The 17416-nt window shown below is 45.1% G+C and overlaps 1 long non-coding RNA gene and 2 other non-coding genes across 3 annotated transcripts; all 3 read right to left on the bottom strand.

The window, feature by feature from the left end:
• Nucleotides 1–1140: 1140 nt before the first annotated feature.
• LOC112426194 (U1 spliceosomal RNA) lies at nt 1141–1304 on the bottom strand. Its single transcript, XR_003017490.2, has one exon. It is a non-coding gene; the product is annotated as a U1 spliceosomal RNA (small nuclear RNA).
• An 11968-nt stretch (nt 1305–13272) lies between these two features.
• LOC105478993 (uncharacterized) lies at nt 13273–14939 on the bottom strand. The gene is made up of 2 exons (XR_985613.3): nt 14694–14939; nt 13273–13706 (listed from the first exon to the last, which is right to left on the bottom strand). It is a non-coding gene; the product is annotated as an uncharacterized lncRNA (long non-coding RNA).
• Nucleotides 14487–14650, bottom strand: LOC112426221 (U1 spliceosomal RNA). The gene has a single exon (XR_003017509.1). It is a non-coding gene; the product is annotated as a U1 spliceosomal RNA (small nuclear RNA).
• Nucleotides 14940–17416: the final 2477 nt, after the last annotated feature.

Raw genomic sequence — 17416 nt, 5'->3', positions numbered from 1 at the left:
CAGAGGCTTCTCGGGACGCGCGGATCTACGAGTGCCGTCCCCAGGGTAGCCACCAGGGGACGCCATAGGCCTTCCTGCCGTGGTTCGCCTTGCCTTTTACGTTTGAGCCAGGTAGTTTCTATTGACCAGGACATTACAGATCAGAAGTGGGTGGGGTCAGAAAACATAACCTGGGAGAGGCTGGCAAAATACCCAGAACCGCCAGCCTGGGTTTTTTTCACTAGGCTTGCGGTTTTCTTCTGTAGTGCAATTCTCGTGCTCAAGTAGTGCAGGGACTGGGAGTTAAAAAGATGAATTTACAATGCCATTTGAGAAGGAGTATTAAGGAAACGTCCGAATTTGCCAGGGTACTGATGCATGTCAAGCGCAAAACGCAGGTTGAGAGACAGCTAAGTATTCTCTGCCCATGAAGGAGATAAGCGAGGGCCTGAAGAAAAGAGGGACGGGGAAGGACACTGGCGCCAGAGATAGGAAAGGGCTGCTTGGAGGTGGGAAGGATGGGTCGGGATGCTATCTAGAAAGTTGCCTGGCAATGGATATTGGATGTGGAAGCGAGACATCAAACAAGAAGCTGTCGCTTAAATGAGGTCTGAAAAAAGCCTAGATATGTAAACGGCAGGAGACAGCGGACACGGCTCCGCATAAAGTTTTCCGCCTTATATTTCAGGGAGGATCGCAGCGCATTTTGCCAAGACAGGTGAGACTGCGGTTCTGACCAGCGAGCCTCGGGATGAATTGAGTTAGGACACCTGGGGGCCGGCAGACCTGTTCCCCTCCACAAAATAAGAGTGTTATGAGAACACATTCCCCGCTAGCACAGAAATCCTACAAACTCCTGTAGGGACGGCGGTTAGAAGCAGAGGCTGTGTAAAAGGTGACTGGGAGCTAGTGAGAAATACTAAGATTTTTGCAGAGCGTGAGACCCCAAGAAACTGGAGACCATGGACCAATCTCTGCAACAATTAGCCTCAAGTAGAAAGGAAGAAGCCGTGCGATCGACTGGAACGGCGGCGACATATTACTTCCTGTTTTCCTGCCATCCGGATACAAAAATAACACAACACCACGGAACCTACATGCCAATGAAAACAAGAAATACATCCTTCTTTGCAACCAACCTGCTTTTAGCACTACAAAATTCAGGGGAAAGCGCGAACGCAGTCCCCCACTACCACAAATTATGCAGTCGAGTTTCCCACATTTGGGGAAATCGCAGGGGTCAGCACATCCGGAGTGCAATGGATAAGCCTCGCCCTGGGAAAATCACCTTCGTGATCATGGTATCTCCCCTGCCAGGTAAGTATGAGTTCATACGTCTCCGCCCTGCCACAGCTCCATATGCCTCAACCTTTACACACACGGTCACTTGCCCCGCACACCCCAACCCTCACACCCCCCATGCCACTCCCAGCTCTCCTAGCCCTGACACACAGCTGGGACTCTCATGTCCAACCGGAGGTCCTGGACTTGTTCCCAAAGCAGGAGAAATCCTTCGTGGCGAAGCAGCGGCCCCTGAGCTGCCTCATCTACATAGGAATCGCCCTCTCCGTGATGTCACCGACAGCGCCTTTCCCGGTCCCCTCTGCTCTTCTGCCCCACCCTCCGCCACTCAGCCGACCAAGCGGCTGCGGGAGCCCGCGGAGGAAATGACGCCTGCCTCTGTCTCCTTCCCCTCCCTTCCCCGCCCCTGGTCTCTCCCAAAGAAGTAGGTTCTTAGCCTGTGATGCCAAGGACCCCTTTGGTGGCCAACTGGAGCCTGTGCGCTCTTTTTCAAATAATGGCTTTTAATGCGCAAACTAGAAAGTTTAGGATTACACAGAAAGCCGGTTCTTTTCACATACGGTTATCTTTGTGATGTAGCTTTCTGCTTGAAATTAGAAGTCGTTCAATATCAGAGAGAAACCGTATCTATGAAACTAGAGAGGCTGCTCAGATGACTGCAAACCAGCCATCCTTACTTGTTTTATCTCTAGGAGTGTTATAAAGACGGTTGTCCAGTTTCATGAATCTTGTAGGGTTTTTCAAATACTGAGAGGAGCCGGGCACATTCCTCAGCCCAGGGCTCAAAACAAACAAGCCCAATACAAACACATCCCATCCTCCCATCCCACCACATATCGCCATATATCTCTCAAACTTCCTGAGCCCAGTACAAACACCACCTGGAAAAGTCTCCGATAAGGAGGCAGCCGTTCAAAGTTTTACTGAAAGCGCGGGAACCAAAAGAATTCCTTTGTTCCCCTGTAACTTTCGGGCTATAAAAAGCAAACACTCGCATTGTTCGGGGCCCTCTTGTATGCTGTGTAATGGAGGGACCAAGTTCGAACTTGTCGTAAAGATCCTTGCCGCTTGGCTTTGACTCTGGACTCTGGTGGTCTTCTTTGGGGAACAGAGGGTCTGGGCATAACAATACAGCAGTGTACAAAAATGTGCAGCCCCAGCAGAGCACACTGGACTCAGGCATGGTGCTGGAGTCGTTTTGTCATCTCTTCCACTGCCTTCTCTAGACCTTAGCGCTTACCTCATGTCAACACTTTATATTCTGCAAAGACAGAAACAAAGTCATCCAAATTTGGCAAACATATTTGGGGGAAATTTTATTTCAAGTGTTTAACTGATTACTTTTAATATGTAGACTACAATACCAAACTCTGACAATACTCCACAGACTTATTAATGGTTTTCACCCCTGTCTCTGCAAATTTATCAGGCAAGTTTTTCCTGCCCTTTACTTTCATATAAACTGAGTCATACAGTGTGTAGTGGGTTTTGGCGGCAGGAGTGTTACTCCCAACAGGTTCACTTTGCCTGCTGCCTAGACAGAGCCAATTTTTCGACACAGGGGAATTGCAATAAAGATTTATTTAAACAGAGCTGGCTGTGTGGGAGACCAGACTTTTATTTTTACTCAAATCAGTCTCCTCAAGAATTCTGGGACCAGTTTTTAAGGATAATTTGGTGGATGGGGGCCAGTGAATTGGGAGTTGTGATTGGTCAGGTTGGAGATGAAATCAGAGGGAGCTGAAGTTGTTGTCTTCTGCTGGGTTATTTCCCGCGTGGGGGCCACAAGATCAGATGAGCCAGGTTATCAGTCTAGCTGGTGCCAGCTGATCCACTGAGTGCAGGGTCAGCAAAATACCTCAAGCACTGATCTGAGGTTTTCCAATAATGACGTGATCTCCAGGAACAATTTGGAGAGGTTTAGAATCTTGCAGCCAGAGGCTAACATGACTCCTAAACCATAATTTCTAATCTCATGGCTAATTTGTTAGTCCTGCAAAGGCAGTCTAGTTCCCAGGCAGGAAGGGGGATATTATCATGTTTGTTTCACAGATAAACCGTAAACTAAGTTCCTCCCAAAGTTATTTCGGTCTGAACCCAGGAATGAGCAAGGACAACTTGGACGTTAGAAATAAGATGGAATCAGGTCAGATCTCTTTCACCATGAAAATTGTCCCAGTTATAATTTTTGCAAAGGCAGTTTCAGAAGCAGAGGCATAGATTTGATTTCTTTCACTCAGTCTTATGTCTATGAAGTTTTCATCTGATTCATATGGTTGTTTCTGTGTGTATTACTTTGTATGAATATACATTAACTTATTTATTCATTCGACTGTTGTTGAACATGTTGACCTAAAAGAAAGAGGCTGAGGCACAAAATATAATTTAGAGTTTACTTGAGCCAACATGAAGACAGCTGCCTGGAAGACTCACACCCAAAGAACGTTGGATCTGAGCTCCCTTTGGCCTTTGTCACAAACAGGATTTTAAAGGTCAAAAGCAGGGACAGACAGTGGGCTGATAGAAAGGTGCCTGTCAGGAATTCTCATTGGTTTACAGAAATTACATTGATTGGTGATTGGCTATACGTTGTTAAGTTATAGGGTATGGGGTACAGCGTTTGGTGTGGGATTATTAGGATAATTTATAGCTACTTGAGGTGATAGCAAGCAGTTTCAACAGATGAATACATAGCTCAAAAGGAAGGAACAGAAAGTGGTTGCTGTCTCGATTTAACATCTCTCTGGGCCTGATCGTTTGAAAGGGCTCACATTCCTCAGATAAAATTTTTTTTTAAAATCTTTCTTCTTGAAAGCATTGATGATCAAAAGCTCAGTCAAGGTGTCCCTCTTTGCCAGAAAGGCTCATTCCCAGATAGTCCTATCTCAGGCAGGGGACAGGGAGGAAAGGAGCCACCTCACTGAGGAATTTTTAAGAATACTCAAAAGTCCAGTTGAAAGGGCATTATAACCAGACACGGTGGCTCACACCTGTAATCCCAGAATTTCAGGAGGCCAAGATGGGTGGATTGCTTGAGGCTGTGTAAGAGGTGATTCTGGGGATAGCAGAAAAACCCTGAGGTTTTCAAGTGGTGTTGAAAGCCAGTAGGCCCTGGGAACCATTGAGGAGTCTACAAAGCAGGGAAGCCTAGATCCCTGAGCTCCACCTGCCAAGTACCCCCGCAGCTAACGTGAGAGACCTCCCCTACAGAGACTGAAATTTGCCTCCTGAGGAAAGAAGTGACTACAGACATCTGTCCCAGGACAGTAAACAAGAAAACAAGGTCTCACAAAAACAAAAACAGCTGACCACACCATAGAATCACTGAGACCGAGTCTGCGACTATAGGAGAATAAAAATGTTGTCTATCATTCATACCATGAAAGACCAGGGGAAAGTGCGAACGCAGTCCCCCCACTATTGTTGCGGAAATCAGGAGACCGGAGAGGCCAACGGGTGGAACAGGAGGATTTTGAGTGCACTCAGGCCCAGCAGATTAACATCCAAAGTTTGAGCCTGGAACAAAGACAGGGCTTGACTTTTATACACTCTTCCCAATGGGGTTGGCTAGTTTGAATGGCGCCGCGGGATGGCGCGAAATTCGCGGGGCAGGCAAGAGGGCTTACAGAAGCAGAAAGAACGCAGTTAATTCAACTGTGACAGGTCTTGCAACGCAAGCATAGCTGGTGACCTTGCAGCTGCACTGAAGGAAAATCAGGAACTTACACAACTTGAGTAATGAGAAGTGGTAAGGGGGAAAGAGAAGGTAGTAAAGGCATTTGTTGTTATTTCTTCTTATCCTTGCTAGGGGCGGACTGTGTAGAGACCGTCTCTGGAACTCATTCCTTGGGGCTCTGGCTTTTCAGACGGTGTTACCAAGGATCTGCTAGGGCTCTATCTATTGCTGGCCTTGGAGTCAGTCAAGTATGGTAAAATCTATTTTTTCCCCTTAACTTCTGCTTCATTACTGCAAGTTACGCAGCTGAGCTTACACATTAGGAGAAATAACAGAGAACAGCATATCTGGGGTGCAATGGATGAGCCTCACTCTTAAAGATGAACCACTTGGCTGACCATGGCATTTCCCCTGCCGGGCAAAGGGCTTTTACGTACCTCCGCCCGCCACAGCTCCATACGCCTTACCCTTTACACGGTCACTTGCCCCGAGAGCCACCCCCGCCAATCCCCAACCATTCCGAGCCCTCCTAGCCCTAACACACAGCTGGGACTCTCACGTCCAGCCAGCTCCTGGACTTGCTCCTACAGCACGGGAACTCCTCCGTGGCGAAGCAGCAACCCTGAACTGCCTCATCTACATAGGAACGCCCTATCGGTGATGTCACCAACAGTGCCTTTCCCAGTCCCCTTCTGCTCTTCCACCCCACCCTCCGCCACTCAGCCGACCAACCCGCTGCTGGAGCCGGCGAGGGAAGTGACGTCTGCCTGTCCCTCCTTTCCTTCCCGCCTTGTCCTTTGCAGAGGTGCGCCGAGACCCCGCATCTAGTCTCTCCCAGAGAAGGGACTACTTAACCTGTGTCCTGCGGTGGACCCTTCTGGAGGAGAGCTGGAAGCCTGTGCGCCCGTCTTCAAAAAATGGCTTTTAATTCGCGGACTGGAACGTTTAGGATTACAAGGAAAACCTGTTCCTTTCAAACCTGGTTATCTTTGTGAAGTAGCATTCCACTTAAAATTGGAAGCCCTTCAATATCAGGGAGAAATCATATCTATGAAACTAGAGAGGCTGCTCAGATGACTGGAAACCAGCCATCCTTATTGGTTTTACCAGTAGTAGTGTTTTAAAGAAAGTTGTCCAATTTCATGAATCTTGCCGTTTTGGTTTTTTGTTTTTCAAATACAGTATTGTACAAAAAGGAAGCGGAATGTGGTTGCTGTCTCAATGTAATGCCTCTCTGGGCCTGAGAATTTGAAAAGGCTCACACTTCTCATGAAAGTTTTCTTCTTCGCTGGGCGCGGTGGCTCACGCCTGTAATCCCAGCACTTTGGGAGGCTGAGGCGGTTGGATCCCCTGAGGTCAGGATTTCAAGGCCTAACTAACATGGTGAAACCCCGTCTCTACGAAAAATATAAAAAATTAGCCGGGTGTAGGGGTGGGCACCAATAATCCCAGCTACTTGGGAGGCTGAGGCAGGAGAATCACTTGAACCCGGGAGGCAGAGGTTGCAGTGAGCCGAGATTGTGCCACTGCACTTCAGCCTAGGCAACAGAGCCAGACTCCGTCTCAAAAAAAAAAAAAAAAAAAAAAAAAAAAAAAAAATGTCTTCTTTTCTCATTCTCCCTTTAGATAAAAAGATTTTCTTGAAAGCATTGTCGATCAAAAGTTGTGTCCCTCCTTGCCAGAAAGGCTCATTCCCAGATAGTCCTGTCCCACACTGGGGGCAGGGGAGGAAAGGAGCCCTCTTACTGAGGAATTTTTAACGGTGCCCAAAAGCTGAATTGGTGTGGCATCACAGAAGGGAGGGAGAGAGAGAGGGGGGGGGGAGGGGAGAGAGAGAGAGAGAGAGAGAGAGAGAACCATCTCGGCCAATTCGATAGTTGCTGTCACTTGTTGAATCATCTCTAGTCTTTAGAGTACCATGAATTCAGTTTCTCAAAAGAAGTAAAACAATGAGAAATACATAACATTGATTTGAGTAGTAGAAATATAATGCACACAAGAATGATAATCACAAAGAGAATCTGTATCCTGGAACAGTAGGGGAACCTATTTCATTAGGCAGCCAACTGAAAACATCAGGGAAAACTTCAAATCCCATTTCTTCTTTAATGATTTCTTGTAGCCAAGTGGCTTCTTTTCTGATTTCTTCTAGAGAAGGTTCTACGGCATGGGAAATATTTATGTATATATAACAAAAGGTATTTGCCACCACACATACATCTCCCTGCTTGGCTAAATATATCATCTAAAGTGATGTGATTATCTACTACAACCTTAGCCAGTGAATAAATAGCTTTTTATTGAGCTGCAAAAGAGGCCACAGTTTCATCAGCAATGTTTTTCTTTCTTTTTCTTTTTCTTTCAGAGACAGTGTCTGGCTCTGTGGCCCAGGCTGGAGAGCAGTGGTGCCATCATAGCTCACTGCAACCTGGAACTCCTGGGCTTAGGTGATCCTCCCACCTCAGCTCCTGGGTCACTGGGATTACAGATTACAGGCCAGAGCCACCATGCCTGGTTTTCATCAGCAATGTTTCCTGAGGTTACAGAAAGATTTGTAATCCTGGGAGGAAACAGTCCCTTGAAGCAAAAGTGTTCTCCCCCAAAAATGAAAGGAGCTATCTTCTTGATAGCCAGGCAGATAATTCTCAGGTTTTGCCCCGTAGAATCTCTGTCTAAAATAGAGCAGTGGTCATGCCTAGTGAAAAGTTTGAGGGAACTCGCCCAATGCTGGATTTCTTCAGAGAGGTGTGTGTGTGTGTGTGTGTGTGTGTGTGTGTGTGTGTGTGTGTCCAAATATCCTAAAAGACACTGCCCTTCATCATTCCATGCTGTTAGACATTATAGGACCATGGATGGTGATGTCCTCCAGAGAAAGATAAATGCTGGTGCAGAACAGGTAAGTGTACTATAATTTGAGTACATCAAGTTTTGGGCATTTTAAACCATGGGTCAGACATGTTAGAGCAAGAGGGCAGGTTGATAGCAAGAGGGAGTATTTTTCTTTTAATTTTCCAATAACAAAGTTATGTTTGCCACTGTCATTTCAGAGTGATGTGACAATTTGTTGTTGTTGTTGTTTGGTTTTGTGGGGTTGTTTGTTTGTTTGTTTTTGAGACAAGGTCTCACTGTCGCCCAGGCTGGAGTGCGGTGGCATGATCAGGGTTTACTTCTGCCTTGGCCTCACGAAGTCAAACAAACCTCCTTACTAATCCTCCCAAGTAGCTGGGACTACAGGCAGGTGACACCACACCCTGGGGTGTGAACTGGGATTTGATGTTTTCAGTTGGCTCCCTAATGGAATAGGTTTCCTTACTATTCTGGAATAGAGATTGTCTTCATGATTATCATTCTCGTGTGCATTATATTTCTACTACCTTACTAATTTTCTTTTTCTTTTTTTTTTTTTCTTTTGGAGATGGAGTCTTGCTCTGTCACCCAGGCTGTATTGCAGTGGCAGGATCTCAGCTCACTGCAACCTCCGCCTCCCGGGTTCAAGTGATTCTTTTGCTTCAGCCTCCTGAGTAGCCACCTGGCTAATTTTTGTATTTTAGTAGAGACAGGGTTTCACTATGTTGGCAGGCTGGTCTCGAACTCCTGACCTCAAGTGATCCACCCACCTCGGCCTCCCAAAGTGCTGGGATTACAGGCATGAGCTACCATACCTGGCTCTCAAACCATTTTAGGTAAGCAAAGACAGATTTGTCTGGCTTCACATTGCTGAATTATCCTCCAATCTATGTTTTTAGGAAGGACCTGGGGAATGGCAACATGGAGATATTTGGCTAAAATGTTAACCTTTCATGTTCTGCTTCAGTCTCTTTTGAAAATCCTTCCAATTTGCCTTTTGCAACCAGTTACTGACCTTGCCTTCTTCACCAGCATGTGAATTAATTGATAAAGGTCAGAATATTTGGGCTCAAAGGTTTCAACAGTTAAGTCAAATTTTCTGTCAAACCCTGTAGAATCTTGGAGCCTGCTTTAGAAACAGAAGAGTGAAATGTATTTACATTTAGACCATGGAAGTCTTTTATAATATTCTTAATTCACATTTTGGTGAAGCGGTATACACAATGGTAGGCTCCCCTCTTCCTGTGGGTTTTACCTTGAAAGGGGCTGTCAGAACAGAAGTTTCAGGGAAGGGGCCAGAGCCCTGGGGACTTTCCTCGGGTGATGGTGATGGAAGAAGAGGCAAGGCAGGACAGGAAGGCTCAGGTAAGAAAGACTATGCAGGCACAGGGGCAGGAGGAGAAGGAGCAGTTGGAGGCGAAAGAGACAAAGCCTCCTCAATATTTCTCAATTCAGAAAACGTGTCAGTTTACCTCCCTCAGCTTACTTCCTCAATGGAGGCAATTTTCTCTGTTCTTACAGAAATTTTAGAAATTTAGAAATTTCTAGGTCTCATTGGAAGTAAGTCTCCCATTTAATTTGTCTGGTTCTAAAATGAAATTTCTCTCTCTCTCTCTTCTCTTTTTTTTTTTTTTTAGACAGAGTCTCACTATGTCACCCAGACTGGAGTGCAGTGGTGTGATCTCGGCTCACTGCACTCACCGCTTGCTGCATGACAGCCAGTAAGTCCAGGGACAAGGTATAGGGAGGGGCAGGGAAGGTGACTTTAATCCAGGGAGCCACCAAACTGAAGATGGTGAACTAATATCCTAAAGAACCATCTTAAATTCATACAATTTTCAGGCTCCTTGTATGTTAGGGAAGGGAGGAAGAAGGAGGTGGTTGAGGTGAAGAGGTCTGACAATGACAGACTTATGGGCTGCAGTGAGAGCCCAAGGGGATGGTGAAAATTCTTTGTTCTTTGTCAGGTCACACTGCTCTTATAAATCTTCAACATAACACTGTTACTTGTGCATACAACCTCTTTATCTTCTCAGGAGTCAGTTTGGGGAAGGAATTATTGTCATCTGTGCTTTAAAGTTAAACTGTAAGCTAAATCCCTCCCATAGATAGCTTGGCCTATGTGCAGAAATGAGAAAAAGCAGTTAGCCTGAAAGATATCACCACAGGGTAGGAAGGGTTAGGAGTAAAATGCAGTTAGTCATGCTAGGCCTCCTTTTTCATTATTATATATTTAATTTACTTGAACATATAATTTTAATTTTTTATAGTTTTTTTTTTTTTTGAGACAACATGGTGTAAAACCCTGTGTCTACTAAAAATACAAAAATTAGCCGGGTGTAGTGGTGTGTGCCTGTAATCCCAGCTACTCAGAAGGCTGAGGCAGGAGAATTGCTTGAACCCAGGAGGCAGAGGTTGCAGTGAGCTGAGATTGCACCACTGCACTTCAGCCTAGGTAACAGAGTGAGACTGTGTCTCAAATAAATAAATAAATAAATAAATAAATAAATAAATAAATAAATAATAACGTAATGAACTTTTTCATGTCTTTATATATTAAATATTTGCATTATTTAAATTGTTCAAAAGCATCAAAGATTCTTCTCAGTTATCAACTTCATTTCATTTATTTCATTGTACCAAACTATCAAGACCATTAATTTAATCTACTGCTAAATCTATTATTTTTTCATGTTAGAAATTCAACAAGAAAATTTTTCCCTAATGAAACCTCACATTTCAAGCATCAGTAGGTTGGGCGAGGTGGCTCACACCTGTAATCCCAGCATTTCAGGAGGCCGAGATAGGTGCATCACTTGAGGTCAGGAGTTTGAGCCCAGCCTGGCAAACATGGTGAAACCCTGTCTCTACTAAAACTATAAAAAATAGCTGGGCGTGTTGGCGTTCGCCCATAATCCCAGCTACTCTGGAGGCTGAGGAAGGGAAATAGCTTCAACCTGGGAGGTGGAGCTTGCAGTGAGCTGAGATCGCACCACTGCACTCCAGCCTGGGCTACAGAGCAAGACTCTCTCTCAAAAATAAATAAATAAATAAATAAATAAATAAATAGGCATTAAGTAGTAAAAATAAAATAAAATAAAATAAAAAATAAGGCACAGTGTCTTGCTCTGTTATCCATGCTAGAGTGCAGCGGGGCTATCATAGCTGACCAACTTGGAACTTCTGGGCTGAGGCAATCCTCCTGGCTCAGCTTGCCTTGTATTATTTTAGAGACGAGGTCTTGCCCTGTTGCCCAGGCTGGTCTCCAACTGCTAGCGTAAAGCAATGCTTCCGCCCCAGCCTGTTGAGTTTCTGGGAGTACAGGCACAAGACATGCAGTCTAGCATTGTAGTAAAACAATTTTCAACAAATTCTTAATTTTCTTTCTTTCTTTCTTTTTCTTTATTTCTTTATTTATTTTTTTTGAGTTGGGAGTCTTACTCTGTCACCCAGGCTGGAGGGCAGTGGTGCAATCATAGTTCACTGTTGCCTGCCTCAGTCTCCCTAGTAGCTGAGATTACAGTCATGCATTATCATGCCTGGCCAACTTTAAAATATTAGCTAATACTTAAAAATTTGTAGAGACAGGGATTTCACTATGTTGCCCAGGCTGGTCTCCAACTCCTAACCTCAACTGATCCTCCCTCCTCAGCCTCCTAAAGTGCTGGGATTGCAGATATGAGCCACCATACCTGGCTTAATTTTCTTATTTTAATTTTATATTAGTGATTATCATTGTTCCTAAGATAATTGGGGCAGTGACTCCTTTAAAATTTTAGAGACCTAATTTGTCTATTCACTTCACTGAAAGAGTATGCCAATTTGTTTCATGAGACAATATCCTATATTTATAAAGAAGGAAAATTCCTTCCACCAAACTAAGGGGCATTCTTAAGAAACAAATTGTGCTAAGTATCATCACTTAAGGTGAAAACAGAGGCAATGGTATCTATTAACAATGTTTATCAGTGAAGGAAATAAACTGAAAATATTAACATCATTAGATCCTTGGAGGGCCTTCATCGCTGAAAATCTGAGTGATATTGTGATACCCTTTTGAGTCCGGCAGGACATTCTCTTTCCAGGGCATAGAACAGTGGGTGAATAATTTCTTTTCGTTCATTTTCATTAAGGGATGAACTTCCTTAATGTTCTGGAGATTATTACATTTGATTTGTATAGATGTGAAAAGTGCTCATATTGCTGATTCCATTGCTTATATGTGATCATATAAATCTTTTCTCTCCTTTCTGTAGTGTAGTTTAAACTTAACCTTTAAAGGACATGTATTTGAATTTTTCAGCTGGTTAGAAACCTGAATATACCAATCACAGAAAACTTCTCCTTACATGCTACAGATTTAGTTTTCTCCCTGGACTAAGATGTCTTTTAGATATAGTAAATTTGTTAAAGCCAAGAACTCCTATGGAATGAAGTGGGGTGGGAGGGGGGACATTGAGTAGTAAGATCACTCTTGAAACAGTGATGCCACTCTTGCCGATACTGACTACTATTGGGCCCATAACATTTTTACTAAACATTGGAAAGACAAGATATGAACAACTTCTCATTGCTGCAGTCTCAAATACCAGGAAATACCATTATTCTCAGGACAATGAATAGACAATAAAAAAAGACTCACAGACCAGATTAGCTGTCCAGACAGGGACTGAATCCTTATCAACACGACCCAACAGAGATTGTCCCCAGAAATTCACTTCATAACATCAAAACCAAAAACCCACACTGATGGCAAAAAAATAATGATGCAAACATGAGAGAGAGAGAGACACCTGCCGTATAGCCATACTTAGTGGGTAAAAGCTAAAGAGCTCAATTTCTGCTCACGATACTTAATAGAACATAGGGAACATGAGCCAATAGCTTAATGGGTTCAGATCTGCACCAAGTGCCTGTTGGATGCAGGATTCTACTGTCTCCAATAATATGTCTCAGATGGATTAATTTTTTCTTTTTCTTTTCCTTTTCTTTTTTTTTTTTTTGAGACAGAGTCTCGCTCTGTCGCCCAGGCTGGGGTGCAACGGCACGATCTTGGCTCACTGCAACCTCCGCCTCCCGGGTTCACACACACCACAACGCCGGGCTTTTTTTTTTTTTTTTTTTTTTTTTTTTTTTTTTTTGTATTTTTAGTAGAGCGGGACTTTAGCCATGTTGGTCAGTCTGGTCTCGAACTCCTGACCTCAGTTGATCAGAAGTAGGTGAGGTCAGAAAACATACCCTGGGAGAGGCTGGCACAATGCCCACAACCGCCATCGCTAGGCCTGGGGTTTTCTTCTGTAGTGGATACTAGTATTCACGTAGTGCAGGGACAAGCCAATTAGATACTTCTGGGAGTTAAAAAGAGATGAATTTACAGTGCCATTTGAGAAGGGGTATTAAGGAATTTGCCAGGGCACTTGATTTAATTTCTTTTAGTCAGGAAAGAGTTAGGCGCTGGAGGCAAGTGGTAGGAAAGAAAGAACTTTATTGACCAACGGGTCAGGGCTCTTGGGCGAGGTCCACAAGCAATGGGGCCGGGGAAGTTCGCGCTGGCGCCTGCCTGCGGCGACTTTTATGTCCTGGGCTTGGAAATGGGAGGGCAGTGGGTGGGATAAGGGCGTGCCAGGGGCGTCTCCGTAGTAAGTTTCCGTTTCCTCAAATTGACGTCACATGGCGCCTGCTCAGTTGGTCTGCTTTTTTCCCTGGGGGCTGCGTTTTCAGGCCCGCGGGTAAATTGGATGATGAAGAACCCGGAAGTAGTAAGGGGTGCGTCTTTTCTGTTCACCTTCCTCCATCTTGTCCTTTTCCCCTTCACCCAGACAGTACTAACGCATGTCAGGTGTAAACCGCAGGTTGAGAGAGAGCTAAGTATTTTCTGTCCATGAAGGTGATAAGCAAGAGCCTGAAGAAAGAAGGAAGGGGGAGGACACTGGCGCCAGAAATGGGAAACGGCTGCTTGGGGGCGGGAAGGATGGGTGGGAGTGCTACCTAGAAAGCTGCCTGGCAATGGATGTAGGATGTGGAAGCGAGACATCAAACAAGCAGCTGTCACTTGAATAAAGTCTGAAGAAAGACTAGATATGTAAACGGCAGGAAATAGTAGGGACACTGGACCCGGCTCCTCGTAAAACTTCCTGCCTTACATTTCAGGGAGGATCGCAGCGCATTTCCGCCAAGACATGTGAGACCTGGGCGCTGGGAGAGCCGTTCCCCTACACAAAGTACGCATATTATGTATACAACCCAGCGGGGACACTAAGAGCTCCAAAGGCCCTGTTTTCTTCCCAAAGAACAGCGCCCGTCTGCGTAGTTTGTACCTGGTTCTATGAAGTGAGAACGCATTCCCCCCAGCACAGAAAGCCTACTGAGTTAGAAGCAGAAGCTGTATAAAAGGTGACTGGGGGCTAGGGAAAAACACGAAGATTTTTACAGATCGTGAGAACCCAAGACACTGGAGACTATGGACCAATCTCTGCAGAAGGCAGCCCCGCATAGAAAGGGAAGAGCTGTGCGGCATTCACGGTGGTTACCTTATGTTGCAAGGGCTGACGCTTCTTATTTCTCCTCTGACAGAATCGATATGTTACTTACCATTCTCCAACCTTCCACGGTAAGAATGACATTTACACGCCACACACAACACAAACTTTAGTACACAACCTATTCTTTTAACTAAATAGTTCAGGGGAAAGCGCGAACGCAGTCCCCCACTACCACAAATTATGCAGTCGAGTTTCCCACATTTGGGGAAATCGCAGGGGTCAGCACATCCGGAGTGCAATGGATAAGCCTCGCCCTGGGAAAACCACCTTCGTGATCATGGTATCTCCCCTGCCAGGTAAGTATGAGCGCAGGTACCTCCGCCCCGCCACAGCCTCATACGTCTCACCCTTTACACACAAGGTCACTTGCCCCGTGCACTCCCGAGCCCTTCTAGTCCTGGCACACAGCTGGGACTCTCAGGTCCGACCAGCGGTCCCGAACCCGCTCCCACAGCACGGGGACTCCTTTGTGGGAAGCAGCAGGTAGGGAAGCAGCAGCCCCTGCGCTGCCTCATCTACATAGAAGTCGCCCTGTGATGTCACCGACAGTGCCTTTCCCAGTCCCTGCCTTTCTGTCACTCAGCAGACCAACCCGCTCCGGAGCCCACAAGGGGGAAGTGACGTCTGCCTCTCTTTTTTCCCTCCTGCCCCCGCATCTGTTCTCTCCCAAAAAAGCTGGTTGTTGGCCTGTGTTGAGTAGCAAGCTTTCCGTGGCCAGATGGAGCCCGGGAACCCTTCTTCAAATAATGGCTTTTAATTCGCAGACTGGAACGTTTAGGATTACAAAAGAAACCGTTCTCTTCACATCCTTATCCTTGGGTTGTAGCATTCCGCTTGAAATTGGAAGCAGTTTAATATCAGAGAGAAACCATATTTATGAAAGTAAAGAGGCTGCTCAGATGACTGCAAACCAGCCTTCCTTACTGATTTTATCACTGGTAATGTTATAAAGACAGTTGTCCAGTTTCATGAATCTCGTAGTTTTTTTTTTTTTTTTCCAAATTCAGTATTGTAGAAAATTATGCTGCCCCAGAAGAGATGATTGAACACTCTCAAGCGTGGTGTTGGACTTTGTCATCTCTTGCACAGCCATCTCCAGACCTTAGTGCTTACTTCATGTTAGTATTTTATATTCTGCAAAGACAAAAACTAAAATAATCCAAATTTGACACAAATACCTGGGATCCTTCTTATTTGAGATGTTTAACAAATGTCTGGATCATCTTTTCTTATATTGGATTATGGCGCAAGAAACACTGTGAAGTAAGCAAAGTTGGAATGCCCGAGTCAAAGACCATTTGAATATTTCCAAGTAGATTTGAGACAGAAATAATACAGGGTGGTCACAGGATAACAAATTCTAGGCAGCAGATTTACCTGACTTAAGGTTATGGGCTCATAAGACGCTGAAAAACCAGTGTGGACCAAGCTGGGTAAGACTGACTGGACCCAATGTGGTGCTGGATTTAATGTAGGTTTTACCTAGGCCCTCACTATATGCTCATTAACATACTAAATCACACACCCACCAGTGCCATGACAGTTCTGAGACCAATGTTTGATGTAAAAATGGATGGCACCACAGTTCCGAGACATCTCCACCTTTACCCAGGAATTTTCATTAATATTCCACTCCATTGTTAAAGTAACCCATCAAGATGAAACCCCAGAACCCATTGTTCTCTCTCGGGTATGCATGAACTCCCCTTTTTTGAGTGTGTACTTTTTGCTTTGCAATAAATCTCTTCTTTCACTGTTTGTGGACTCATCCTTGACTTCGTTCTTGAGATGGTATCAAGAGCCTGATAACCACGGCTGGGGTCGAGATCCCACCTGTCTGGGGACCTCCCCCAGCCTACCAGTATCACATTCTATTCCATTGCTCAAATCACAAAATATCGAATGGGGAGTTCTCCTTGGAGACCATCAAGTAAAGATTCATAAAGTAAAGATTCTGTGGCATGGTGGCCAGTCAGGCCACTGGAAGTTATGGAAAAATATTGAAAACAAGGGATTAGGTGACAGTATAGTAACTACTGAATACTAAATACTAAAGCCAGGCCCCATTCCCTGGGTAGTGACAGAGAGACACACGGTCCACGTAATAGTGGAGAAATACTTTCTGGGTATCTGACCAGCCTTTGTGGAAAGAACTGGCACCATCCTGCAGATGTAACTGACTGATGGGTTCTTCCTGCCCACTGTACACACAAAATCAATTCGTGGAGACCATGGCATTGCAGTAAAGAGTTTCATTGACACAGGCCAGCCACAACCTGTGGGAGACAGAGTTACTACTCAAATCGATCTCACTGAAGGCTTGGAGGTAAGGGGTTTTTCAAAGATAGTTTGGTGGGAAGGGGGCTAGGGTTTGGGCAGTGCTGATTGTTGGGGATGAAATCACAGGAGTGTGAAAAATGGCCCTCCTGCACTGAGTCAGCTTCTGGGTGGGGGCTAAGGGACTGGTTGATTTTCGGGCCAAATGGTGCCATCCAGTAGTCAGACATGCAAAAGCCTGAAAAGACATCTCAAGAGGCCAATCTTAGCTTCTACAATAGTGATGTTCTTCACAGCAGTAATTGGGGAAGCTGCAAATCTTGCGACCTCTGGAATAACGGCTGATAATTATTTAACAAGGCATACATCTTAGTAGAATTCAGGCCCCTTTCATCCTTCTAACTTGGTGGCCTTTCATTAGTTTTACAGGGGTAATTTAGTTTTGGGGAAGGTTATCATTTAAACCAACCTTTTTGGCTGTCCCCAACCTTTTTGGCACCAGGGACTGGTATCATGGAAGACAATTTTTCCATAGAAGGGGATGGTTTCTGGATGAAACTGTTCCACCTCAGTTCATCAGGCATTAGTTACAGTCTCATAAGGAGTGCGCAATCTGGATCCCTCACATGCGCAGTTCCCAATAGGGTCCGAGCTCTGATGAGAATCTAATGCAGATGTTTATCTGACAGGAGGCAGAGCTCAGGCGGTAATGCTCCAAAGCCTGCTGCTCACCTCCTGCTGTTTGGTTGGGTTCCTAACAGGCCATGGACCAGTACCTGTCTTGTGACCCTGG

This window comes from Macaca nemestrina, chromosome 1 (assembly GCF_043159975.1).
Source record: "Macaca nemestrina isolate mMacNem1 chromosome 1, mMacNem.hap1, whole genome shotgun sequence".
NCBI lineage: Eukaryota > Metazoa > Chordata > Mammalia > Primates > Cercopithecidae > Macaca > Macaca nemestrina.
The sequence above is the reverse complement of the archived record's forward strand: the minus strand, read 5'-3'. Positions and strand labels throughout refer to the sequence as shown.